Genomic DNA, 13,687 nt, shown 5'->3' on the forward strand with positions numbered 1-13,687 from the left:
TCTTCAGACATCCTCCTTTCTGATCATGAACAAAAACTCCCGAGGAAGCAAAAGCTGCTTTTGAGAGACTCTGAGCAGAATCCAAAATTCTTTGACACACTCATGCATTCAATTGCAGCTAATGACCATGTCCTGGGGTGAAGCCTCTCTTCACAGCACTAAGTTGGGCCATTACTAACTTGCTTACTGCCTTTATACACCCATTAAGATACGTTGTGCTGGTTTGTGAGTAAAGTGTAACCAAACTCAAACTCAAGCAAGTATTGTGGGACTTGACTTGAACCTGACTTGAACTAAAGTCCGTCACTGCTCTTACTGTCCTTGTGTATCAACAAGGATGTGGACATCAGCATTGTGAACCTTGGTGGGTGCACTCTTTTTTAATTTCAGAAATAAACTTTATTCATAATAAAAAGTATGCACACAAGAAAGAAACAGTGCAAAACACCAAAAATCCTTAACATTCATGGTTGTTACATTCAGTAGTGTAAAACTTCAATAAGGAGAAAAAAGCACACACAAACAGACATTGCACCCTTGCCACTTATGTGGATCCCTGAAGTGATACCCCTTTCATTGTTCGAGGAGCTTCCCCACCCACCTCCGCCCCTCCATGTGCAGTAGGGGAAGGAGCCCAGACTGTGGACCTTACCCACAGAAACTTTGCATTGGCTGCATTGACCTTCAGTGCGTCCCTCAGCACGTACTCCTGCAGCCTGGACGTGCCAGTCAGCAGCATTCTCTTACGGACATCTCGCTGTGCTGGGAGACTGACATGTTTCGGGCAGACCAAAGGGCATCCTTCACTGAGTTGATGACCTTCCAGCAGCACTTGATGTCTGTCTCGGTGTGTGTCCTCGCAAACAGCCCTTAGATCAGAGTCCTCTGTTACGCAGCTGCTGGGGATGAACTGGGACATGGACACTTGCACCCACCTTCACACCCTTTTAGCAAATCAACAGTCTGCAAAGAGGTGGGTGACCATCTCTTCCCCACCACAGCCTCCTGAGGGTAGCGTGCATTGGGGTGATGTGTCATCTGTAGAGGAAGGCTCTGACTGGGAGGGAACCTCGCACTGCCAGCCAAGCAAGGTCTTGGTGCTTGTTGGTCAGATCTGGCGATGAGGCGCTCTGCCATCTGGTTTGGACCGTTGCTCAGGGAACAAACCCACAGAATCCACAGTGTCCCTCTCCCACAGTGTCTGCAGTACATTCCGCGCAGACCACTGTCTGATGGACTTGTGGTCAAAGGTGTTTATTGGTATTAGTACTGGTATTGGTTTACTATTGTCACTTGTGCTGAAGTACAGTGAAAAACTAGTCTTGCATACTGTTCGTACAGGTCAATTCATTACACAGTGCATTGAGGTAGTACAAGGTAAAACAATAAAACAATAGTTATTTGAGTTCAGGGATCACAAATACTGTCCATTGTCAATCAGCCCGAGCCCTCATGCTGACAGCCTTGGTGAACTGCAGCTCAGGGTGCTGGAATGATCCTCCCCGGGGTGTGGTGATGCTGGTGGTGTCACCTGGGGGGAGATTAGTCTGTTCATGTTCTGCCCTCTGGCTCTGCGGGGCCCAGTCATGTAACGGTTAACATAACGCTAGTACAATGCCAGTGACCTGGGTCCAATTCCGGCCACTGTCCATAAGGAGTTTGTACGTTCTCCCCATGTCTGCGTGGGTTTCCCCCGGGTGCTCCGGTTTCCTCCCACATTCCAAAGACGTACGGGTTAGGAAGTTGTGTGGATGCTATGTTGGTGCTGGAAGCGTGGCAACACTTGTGGGCTGCCCCCAGAACACTATACGCAAAAGATGCATTTCACTGTGTGTTTCGATGTACATGCAACTAATAAAGAAATTTTATCTTATCTTGTCTCAGAGCTGGGATGTGCTGGACGTCGTGCTGTTCCCGGTCTCTCGGAGCTGGAGGTTGATGGTTCTGTGCTGCTCCAAGACTCCTGCGGCTAGGAGCCATTGGCCTCTGTCCAACTGCCGGTCTCCCAGAGCTGGGGTGTGATGGACGCTGTGCTGTTCCCGGTCTCCTGGACCCGTGAAGCAACAACTTCAATGATTTGGATGATGGAATAAATGGTTGTGTGGCTAAGTTTGCGGATGACACCAAGATAAGTGGAGGAGTAGGGAGCATAGAGGAAATAGAAAGAATGCAGAGGGACCTAGACAGTTTAGGAGAATGGGCAAGGGAAATGGCAGATGAGATTCAATGTTGAGAAATGTGCAGTTGTACACTTTGGAAGTAGAAATAAGCGGGTAGATTATTATCTAGAAGGAGAGAAGATTGATGGTGCGGTAGTACAAAGGGACTTGGGGGTACTCATACAAGATACCTTAAAAGTTAACCACCAGGTTGGATCGGTGGTTAAGAAAGCGAATGCTATGTTGGCATTCATCTCGAGAGGTATAGTGTATAAAAGTAAGGAAGTGTTGATGAGGCTCTACGGGGCGCTAGTGAGGCCTCATTTGGAATACTGTGCGCAGTTTTGGGCCCCACATCTTAGGAAGGATGTGCTGACGTTGGAGAGGGGTTCAGAGGAGATTTACGAGAATGATTCCAGGAATGACAGGGCTTAAGTATGATGAGCGTTTGTCGGCTCTTGGACTGTACTCGCTGGAGTACAGAAGGATGAGAGGGGGACCTCGTAGCGACATTTAAAATGTTGACAGGTAAGGATAGAGTAGATGTGGCTAGGCTGTTTCCCTTGGTGGGCGTGTCCAGGACCAGAGGGCACAATCTTAGAATTAGAGGGTACAGTTTCAAGACAGAGATGAGGAGAAGTTTCTTTACCCAGAGGGTGGTGAAATTGTGGAACTCCTTGCCACGCACAGCAGTGGAGGCCAGATCAGTGGGGGTATTCAAGGAGGAGATAGACAGATATCTAAATAGTCAGGTATCAAGGGATATGGGGATAAGGCTGGCAAATGGGATTAGAATAGTTTTTTTTCTTCTTTTTTTCCCACCCCATTTCTTTTTCCCTTTTCCTTGGAGCAGACTCGATGGGCCGAATGGCCTGCTTCTGCTCCCTTATCTTGTGATCTTGTGATCTTGTGATCTTGTGAGATTTGTACAGTGCCAATGCTCAACTGGGCAGCAGAGCGACACAACTCGTGAAGTGCTACCTCACAGTTCCAGTGACTTGATGTCAAGCCTGGCTTCCAGTGCTTCCTGTGTGGAGTTTGCATGTTCTCTCTGTGACTGCATGGGTTTCCTCTAGGTGCTCTGGGTTCCTCCCACATCCTAAAGACATGTAAATTGGTAGATTAATTGGCTATTGTAAATTGCTCCTAGTGTGCACATGAGTGGTAGAATCCAGGGGAATCAATGGGAGAATAGGTTACAGGGAAACTCTGTGGGAGAATAGACTTGCTCTGTGTGAGGCAATATATGTTGGATGGGTTGAAATGCCCTCTTTCTGTCTACTTTTGCTCATAATGGATGTAAACTCCCACAAAGGACTTCTGATTGAAGGATTTGATTTCCAACATCTTTCCCCAGTATAAGTTCCCTCTCCTGAACACAAATTTATTGCATGCACTTTGGATATCCAACAATTTAGAAAAAGCAAAAATTCCTTTCTGCTTAGAGAGAGAGGAACATTTATGGCCACAAAATTGAATGTTTATTGTAATCCAGGTATTGCAAACATTCCATATAAAGATCAGCAGTGGATGATTTCATTGAGTTTTATGAATATTTAATCGTGGTATTGCACAAAATATCACTCAGATCATTGACAAAGGAATATTTGAATTCTATACAGTGCAGCTTCAAGGCTCGAGACCAGAAATGACCTTATAGTGATAGATTTAAAACCAAGTAAGTAACAGGCAAATTAATTATCATTGAAGATGCGATCAGCATATGGCATGGCATTCATCCTATCTGAAGTTATTGAAGTATTTTGGTTTCAGATTATGGTGGAATGAATATGATTCACTGTCAGTCATTTAGTGAATGACTCTGGATGAAAATTGCTCATAATGCTCATTTAGACTGAAGGTCAAAATTAACTCCATGATCAAAACCAATTTGCAATCAAAGGCATTGGTCACTTTAATTTCTTTTCAAAGCTACAGATGCAGTGACAATAAAACCCTAGGAAACTGTGACCATAGAGTTAAAAGTTAAACGTAACACATTTAATAAGGAATTCAGCAGATTACTTCTCCCCCTCAGTGAGGTTAAAAATCTGGGTTTTGCAGATAGAGTCATCGGTACTACAGCACAGAAACAGGCCCTTTGGCCCATCTAGTCCATGCCACCTGATCTTCTACCTAGTCCCATCTACCCGTACCCGGACCATATTCCTCCAAAATCCCTCCCATCCATGTATTGGTATTGGTTTATTATTGTCACTTGTACCGAGGTACAGTGAAAACTTGTCTTGCATACCAATCGTACAGGTCAATTCATTACACAGTGCAGTTAGATAGGGTTAGTACAGAGTGCATTGATGTAGTGCAGGTAAAAAACAATAACAGTACAGAGTAAAGTGTCACAGCTACAGAGAAAGTGCAGTGCAATAAGGTGCAAGGTCACAAGACGGTAGATCGTGAGGCCATAGTCCTTCTCATTGTATAAGGGAACCGTTCAATAGTCTTATCAATCCAATAGTTTCTGTACTTTGTATTCTGGCTCATTCAATTTAAGCAGCAAACCCTAACTGAGTGTGACTTCCAGTCAATTGATCGATTGAAGGGACTGTTCCACCATGAAGTGAGTGGTGTTAAAAAGTGTGAATGTGGGTGGTGCAGCAGTTAGTGCTGCTGCCTTGTAGTTCCAGGGACCCAGGAGTAATCCTGACTCAGATGCTGCCTGTGTGGACTCTGCATGTTCTCCCTCTGAGGGAGTATTCTGGGAGTTATGAAATTATGGATAGCAGATATTAATTAAAATGAAAGCACGAGAGACTGCAGAACCAGCCTTCAGGAAATAAAATCTGTTCACAATTCAACTTCAAATGATTCTTTAAGGCAATAATTGAAACCAATCATTGAGCATGAGCCATTCTGAATCTGTACCATTGAAACTATGCAGGGGAAGACAACCGATGAATGTTCATGTTAATTGGTGCTCATTGAAAACTTCAGGAAGAGATCAGCAAAGGCATTAAAAGTGTTCAGGACAGGTCTGTTTTGTCACTTATATTCTGGCTAGTTGTATATTCATGGTGCAACACACACACACAAAATGCTGGAGGAACTCAGCAGGTCAGGCAGCATCTGATGGATAGATGCAGCCTGACCTGCTGAGTTCCTTCAGCATTTTGTGTGTGTTGCTCTAGACTCCAGCATCTGCAGAATCTTTTGTGTCTCTGTATATTCATGGAGTCATCCTTCAAACACTGTAACAAAAGAAGTATATTTTGGGTGTCTGGAGTTTGTGCTTCGAAGCTCTCAGACCAGCTCCTAGTATTTGAATATCCAAAGGGTTCTGCTAGTTGGGATGTTCTCCCATTGTAAATATGTAATTCTGCAAAGTTACCTACCTGTGTTCAAAATGCTAAAGTTAAGTTGGTGATTATAGCCATTGAAACTGTGGTTAATCGTTTATTGTTATCTTTGTGTTTAACAGTATAAAACATTGTGTCAGGATAGTGAAATTCTTTTAGACTCTCTCTCCAGAAGATCTGCTGTGTGAATAAAGACTTCTATATCTCCAAGTTAGGGAGACAATTGGGGGTTTTTAAGAGGGGCTTGGATAGGCACATGAATCAGAGGAAAATAGAGGGATATGGGCATTCTGTAGATAGGAGGGAATAGCTATGTCGGCACAACATTGTGGGCTGAAGGGCCTGTTCTGTGTTGTACTGTTCTAGATGTTCTATGTAAGATCCGTGTGTGAATGAAATCTTTTATACCTCCAAGTTCCAGCTTCTGTGTGGCTCAGTTTAGTCAGTCACACTCCTGTGACCACTCGGGTTTCCACTAGGTGATCTGTTTTTCCCCACATCCGAAAGATTTCCTGGCATGGTAATTGGCTACGTAAGTTGGTCCAGAAACAATCAAAGAAAGGTTGGTGGGCATGTGAGAGAGAATCAGCTGCAGGGATATAAGAAGAGGAGGGATGGGATTGATGGGATTGCTCTGCTAGGATCTGGCATGGACCCTAAGAGTCAAATGGGTTCCTTCTGTGTTGTAGTAAATAAGACATGAAATGCAACCCATTTTTATGGTGTGAATAGTCTCAATTCCGCTGATATTGGCTGTGCAGATTGAAATGATTAAAAATGCCCACAGTCTCTCCGCAAGAAGCTGGGCTGGGAATGTAATGTCCATCTCCCTAACCTTCTATCATCTACCCTTACCTCACACGGTTGAAATGTTGACCAGCTGTACTTTGTGCATAGCAAGGTCCACAGCAGGACTAATTTTTGAATTTCTTTTCTCTTTGGAATATTGACCTAGGCCTGAGGGGCCCAGCTCTTCTTCTTTTCGATATTGCACTGTGATCTTTGAACCAACGTGGGTCATCGATGAAAAGTCTCCATCCAAAGATGACCTTTCTGTCGATGTGGCACACTTTCTGGATTGCACTCAAATATTAGGTGCAATGATGAGCTGAGGCAGGGGGGTGGAGGGGGTGTGGTGTTGAACCTTTTTTTTGTACAAAACGTTTATTTGTTAAAAGCACTACAAAAAACAACCAACATCAAATACAGTACATCTAATACAGAAAGAAACAACTAGGCAAAACTAATACCCGCTCAACACTACACCCGCCACCGCAACACGCAACACTTCATATCAAAATCGCATCGGAACCGTCCACGATACACGCGATCCCCTGAGGGGCCCACCGAGCATGGAACTCGGCCAGGGTGCCCACGGAGACAGCGTGCTCCCGTTCCAAAGGCACCCATGTGCGCATGTAAGCGCGGAAGACGGGCAGGCAGGCCGACCTGCCGGAACCCTCGGCCGCTCGCCGCCTCGTCCTGTGGATGGCCAGCTTGGCCAGGCCCAGCAGAAGACCCACCAGGAGATCCTCCGCGCGCCCTTCCCCGCGCCGCACCGGGTGCCTGTAAACCAACAGCGTCGGGCTGAAGTGCAGCCAGAACTTAAGCAGCAGCCCCCACCAAGGCAGAGAAGGTGACAGAGCCAAGCAGACACACCAGTTATCTTTGCCATCCCCCACACAAAGCAACCTTGTAACTCCAGCATGCATTATGCTAATCTCAGTGGATGAAAATCAAACAGTGGTTGGAAACAGTGGCTGGAAATCTGAGATAAAATACAGAAAATGCTGGAAACACTCTACAGGTCAGGCAACCTGTATGGAAAGAGAAACAATATCAAACTATTTTTCACGGAGTTACTTTGCCAACCAACCTTGAATTAGCTCGTGTTGCATATCACAGCCTAGACTGAAGATCTTTCTTTGTGGCATGATGAGTCAATTTCAACAACAAATTCAGAAATTTGATGTGGTTTCTTAAACCTTATGTTGCAGTTCTATAGAACTCTGGTCAGACTACACTTGGAGTATTGTGTTCAGTTCTGGTTGCCTCATTATAGGAAAGATGTGGAAGCTTTAGAGAGGGTGCAGAGGAGATTTACCAGGATGCTGCCTGGATTGGAGAGCATGTCTTATGAGGATAGGTTGAGTGAGCTAGGGCTTTTCTCTTTGGAGAGAAGGAGGATGAGAGGTGACTTGATAGAGGTGTACAAGATGATAAGAGGCACAGATCAAGTGGACAGTCAGAGACTTTTTCCCAGTGCGACAATGACTAACACAAGGGGACATAATTTTAATGTGATTGAAGGAAGGTATAAGGGGGATGTCAGGGGTAAGTTTTTTACACAGAGAGTGGTGGGTGCATGGAACGCACTGCCAGCAGAGGTTGTGGGGGCAGATACATTAGGGACATTTAAGAGACTCTTAGGTAGACACATGAATAATAGAGAAATTGGGGGCTATGTGGGAGGGAAGGGTTTGATAGATCTTAGAGCAGGATAAAATGTCGACACAACGTTGTGGCCAAAGGGCCTGTAGTGTGCTATAGTGTTCTGTGTTCTATGTTCTGAATGTAGGAAAGTGTACCAAACTCACAGGCAAGAAGGTGGGTTATCCAAAGAATCTGATGAAGGTGGAGATGGTGAACAGGTGGTTCTTATTGATTTCAGTGGTATGTTTTAAAGAGCGTCTGTAAAAGGAAGAGAGTTACAGGGAGTTTTAGAGAGAGAATTCCAGAGCTTTGATCCTGGACAGTTATTATTGGTGGAGCCACTGAACACCAGGATCAACAAAAGGCCAGGGCTGGAGGAGGGCAAGTAGCGTGGAAGGTTTTAGGCCGGAGGAAGTTACTGAGATAGAATTGAAAATTTTATAATTTAGACATCAGAGCTTCAAGTTCCTGGGAGTGAACATCACCAACAGCCTGTCCTGGTCCAACCACGTAGATGCCACGACCATGAAAGCTCACCAGTGTCTCTACCTCCTCAGGAGGCTAAAGAAGTTTGGCATGTCCCCTTTGACACTCACCAACTTTTATCAATGCACCAGAGAAAGCATCCTATCTGGATGCATTATGGCTTGGTATGGCAACTGCTCTGCCCGGGACTGCAAGAAACTGCAGAGAGTTGTGGACACAGCCCAGCACATCACGGAAACCAGCCTCCCCTCCATGTCTATACTTCTCGCTGCTTTGGTGAAGCAGCCAGCATAATCAAAGACCCCACCCGGGTCATTCTCTCTTCTCCCCTCTCCCATCAGGCAGGAGATACAGGACCCTGAGGGCACATACCACCAGGCTCAAGGACAGCTTCTATCCCACTGTTATAAGACTCTTGAATGGTTTCCTTATATGATGAGGTGGACTCTCAACCTCACAATTAAGACCTTGCACTATATTGTCTACCTGTAATTCACTTCCCTGTAGCTGTGACACTTTGTATTCTGTTATTGTTTTTACCCTGTACTACCTCAGTGAACTTTGTACTGAATTGATTTGTACGAACGACATGCAAGACAAGTTTTTCACTGTACCTCGGTACAAGTAACAATAATAAACCAATACCAATACCAATACCAATAAAGCACAGGCAAATATAGGTGACCATGTGCAGAGGTGGTAGTGAAAATATAAAATCTTATGGAGGTCCACCGGCGACCACTGAAATAATGGAGAGACACGAATTCTGAAAAAGGGGGACATCTCAGATGTCCTGGAGTGGAAGGCCTCAGCATGAGGATCGATGCAGTGGAGAAAGACGAACAAAGAAAAACGGAATGGAGTCCTTATAAGTGATGGGTGGGAAGATGTGTAGTTGCGGGAGCTGTGGGAGTCACTGGGTTCAGAATCAGAATCAGGCCTATTATCACTCGAGAAGTTGTCGTGAAGTTTGTTGTTTGGTGGCAGCAGTAACAGTGCAAGACATAAAATTATTATAAATTACAAAGTGTAGCGGTTGCTACCGCGGAATAAAACAGACTCTACTCGGAAGGATTGTCGAACAGAACTGGTTTATTTTCCCGCCTTGCGCGGGCCCTTTAAGGGAGAATGTTCCCGCCAAAAACAACCGGCAATGACGTAAGTCCTACGTCACCAGGACTTTCCCGCGCGTGGGTTCTCCCCCGTCGCTCGGAAAGACGAGGCCCGCCGCCATCTTGGGCCTCGTCGCTCCGACGCCGCGCGACCCGACTGCCGAGCCGGTTCGCCCGACTAGATGGTGAGTCGCCACACAACCCCCCCCCCCGAACCGGCGATACAGTCCCCAAGGTCCGTGGGCTATGCCAGCGGCCGCTTAGGGGGGCGGCCTCTGCGTCGCAGCGTGGCAACCTCGACAGGCTGTTGCGGATCCAAATGGGCCGGTTTGAGGCGGTCCGCCGTGAAAACCTGTTCCCTGCCTCCAATGTCCAAAATAAAAGTGGATCCGTTATTCCGTATGACTCGGAACGGTCCCTCATATGGTCGTTGCAATGGCGCCCGAGGTGTGCCCCTGCGAACGAAAACAAACTTACAGTCCTGTAGTTCCTTGGGCTGGCAGGATGGGGCTTGACCGTGCTGTGAGGTGGGAATCGGGGCCAAGGCACCAAGCTTCTCGCGCAGTCTTTGTAGGACTGCTGGGGGTTGTTCCCCTTGGTCCCGAAGGGCAGGTATGAAATCCCTGGGGACAACTAGTGGCACCCCGTATACAAGCTCAGCTGACGAAGTGCGGAGGTCTTCTTTGGGGGCAGTGCGTATGCCGAGCAGGACCCAAGGCAGCTCGTCAACCCAGTTAGGACCCTTCAGGCGGGCCATCAAGGCCGATTTCAGATGGCAGTGAAAACGTTCCACCAACCCGTTTGATTGAGGATGGTAGGCCGTGGTGGTGTGCAGCTGCGTCCCGAGCAGGTTCGCTAATGCAGCCCAGAGACTGGAAGTGAATTGGGTGCCTCTGTCTGAAGTGATGTGGGCCGGAACGCCAAAAACGTGAGACCCAAGTTGTGAGCAGCGCCCGGGCGCAGGAATCAGTTGTGATGTCAGTCAGGGGGGTTGCCTCAGGCCACCTCGTGAACCGGTCCACGATGGTAAGGAGGTACCGGGCTCCTCTTGAAACCGGCAGAGGGCCCACGAGGTCGACGTGTATATGGTAGAACCTCCTACGGGTAGGCTCGAACTGCTGTGGTGTGACCTTGGTGTGTCGCTGGATTTTTGACGTCTGGCAGTGCGGACTAGTACTGGCCCACTCTCTGACCTGTTTGCGCAGGCCATGCCAGACAAACTTGCTGGCGACCAGTCGGACAGTAGATCTGATGGACGGGTGCGCCAACCCATGTACCGAGTCAAAAACGCGTCTCCGCCAGGCTAGCAGGGACTATAGGGCAGGGCTGACCAGTCGCAACGTCGCAAAGTAGGGTCCGGTGACCTGGACCAACCAAGAAATCTCGGAGCTGCAGACCCGAGACTGCGGTTTCTGTAGCTGGGCAGTTCGTCATCGGCTTGCTGTGCGTCAGCTAGGGCCGTGTAGTTCGACACCCAAAGATAGGTGTGGATGGTTGGTCTGGAAAGTGCATCAGCAACGACATTATCCTTTCCGGAGGACATGTTGAATGTTAGTTGTGAACTCGGAAATGTAGGATAAATGTCTCTGCTGACGAGCTGACCAGGGATCGGAGACTTAGGAGAAGGCAAAGGACAGAGGCTTATGATCGGTGAAAGCGGTGAAAGGCCTGCCTTCTAGAAAGTATCGGAAATGCCGGACCGCCAGATACAGCACGAGAAGTTCCCGATCAAAAGCGCTGTACTTCAGTTCGGGAGGTCTAAGGTGCTTGCTGAAAAATGCCAAGGGTTGCCAGCAGCCTTCGAGTAGCTGTTCCAGTACTCCACCTACCACCGTGTTGGACATGATACGGGCTGCTGCAGGGATGAAACGATGGTAAAAGTTGACCATCCCAAGGAATTCCTGTAGGCCTTTGACTGTGTCGGGGCAGGCAAAATGGCGGATAGCATCCACCTTGGCGGGTAGGGGTGTTGCCCCATCGCTGGTGATTTTGTGGCCAAGGAAATCAATAGAGTCAAGTCCGAATTGGCACTTGGACGGGTTGATCGTGAGGCCGAAATCGCGGAGGCGGGAATACAGCTGGCGGAGGTGGGAAAGGTGTTCCTGGCGGTTACGGCTGGCGATCAGTATGTCGTCCAAGTAAATGAACACGAAGTCCAGGTCTCGGCCTACCGCATCCATCAGCCGCTGGAAGGTCTGCGCGGCATTCTTAAGGCCGAACGGCATCCGAAGGAATTCGAACAGGCCGAATGGGGTGATAATGGCAGTTTTGGGGACGTCATCCGGATGGACCTGGATTTGGTGGTATCCCCTAACGAGGTCCACTTTGGAAAAGATGCGGGCCCCGTGTAAGTTCGCTGCGAAGTCCTGGATGTGAGGGATGGGATAGCGGTCCGGGGTGGTGGCGTCATTCAGCCTGCGGTAGTCGCCGCAGGGCCTCCACCCTCCGGTGGCTTTGGGGACCATGTGCAGGGGGGAGGCCCAGGGGCTGTCTGACCTGCGAACAATCCCCAGCTCCTCCATGTGACGGAACTCTTCCTTTGCCAGGCGGAGCTGGTCTGGAGGTAATCGTCGTGCACGGGCATGAAGGGGTGGCCCTGAGGTAATGATGTGGTGTCGTACCCTGTGTATGGGCCTAGAATTTGTAAACGAAGGTGCCAAAATCGATGGGAATTCGGCTAGGAGCTTGGCGAAATCGTCGCCAGAAAGGGAAATGGATTCCAGGCGCGGGGCTGGTGGGCTGATTTCTCCCAGGGGATAGGTCTGGAGAGTGCTAGAGTGGACTAACCGCTTCCTTCGCAGGTCGACTAACAGGTTGTGGGCCCGAAGGAAATCGGCTCCTAGGAGTGGTCGGGCGACGGTGGCAAGGGTAAAGGTCCAGGTAAAATGGCTGGTGCCAAAGTGTAATTGAAGCGTACGGGTGCCGAAAGACCGTATCGTTGTACCGTTGGCGGCATTGAGTAGAGGACCTGATGGCCCGTTACGAGTGTCGCGGCCTGTCGGGGGCAAAATACTGACCTCCGCTCCAGTATCAACAAGGAAACGCCGTCCAGATTTCTTGTCCTGAACGAATAGGAGGCTCTGTCGGCGGCCAGCCGCCGTAGCCATCAGCGGCGGCTGGCCCTGGCGTTTCCCTGAAACTTGCAGGGTGGGCGGCATTGACGGGCCTCCGCACCCCACCTCTGATGGTAGAAGCACAGCTGGTCACCCGTGTCGTCGTCTGCGTTCCTGGGGCGTGGCTGCTCGGTTGCTGGGGCCGGGCGAGGCGGGCGTTGGGCTCGCGGCCTGGTGATTTGACTGACGGACGAACCGCTCTCGCGCTTGGCCCTCCACAGGACATCTGCCCGGGCGGCCACCTCACGGGGGTTGCTGAAGTCGGCGTCAGCTAACAACAAGTGGATGTCATCGGGGAGCTGTTCGAGGAAGGCCTGTTCGAACATCAGGCATGGCTTGTGTCCCTCGGCCAATGCCAGCATCTCATTCATTAGGGCGGATGGGGATCTGTCCCCCAGGCCATCCAGATGAAGCAGGCGGGCGGCGCGCTCATGACGGGAGAGGCTGAAGGTCCGGATCAAAAGGTCTTTGAAAGCCGGGTACTTATCTTCCTCCGGAGGCGACTGGATGAAGTCTCCAACCTGGGCGGCTGTCTCCTGGTCCAGAGAGCTAACCACATGGTAGTACTTCGTGTAGTTGGAGGTGATATGCCGAAGGTGGAATTGCGCTTCAGCCTGGTCAAACCAGACGCTGGGCCGAAGTGTCCAAAAGGTGGGCAGCTTGAGGGCCACTGCGTTGGCTGCTGCGCTGTCGTCCATTGCGCGGGTCCAAAAGCCGTTTGGAGCGTCGGGGTCACCAATGTAGCGGTTGCTACCGCGGAATAAAACAAGACTCTACTCGGAGGATTGTCAAACAGAACGGGTTTATTTTCCCGCCTTGCGCGGGCCCTTTAAGGGAGAATGTTCCCGCCCAAAACAACCGGCAATGACGTAAGTCCTACGTCATCAGGACTTACCCGCGCGCGGGTTCTCCCCGTCGCTCGGAAAGACGAGGCCCGCCGCCATCTTGGGCCTCGTCGCTCCGACGCCGCGCGACCCGACTGCCGAGCCGGTTCGCCCGACTAGACGGTGAGTCGCCACAAAAGTAAGATAAATAGTGAAAAAAAAGGAATAATGTAGCAGTATTCACTG

The sequence above is a fragment of the Pristis pectinata genome, chromosome 2 (assembly GCF_009764475.1).
Source record: "Pristis pectinata isolate sPriPec2 chromosome 2, sPriPec2.1.pri, whole genome shotgun sequence".
Lineage (NCBI taxonomy): Eukaryota > Metazoa > Chordata > Chondrichthyes > Rhinopristiformes > Pristidae > Pristis > Pristis pectinata.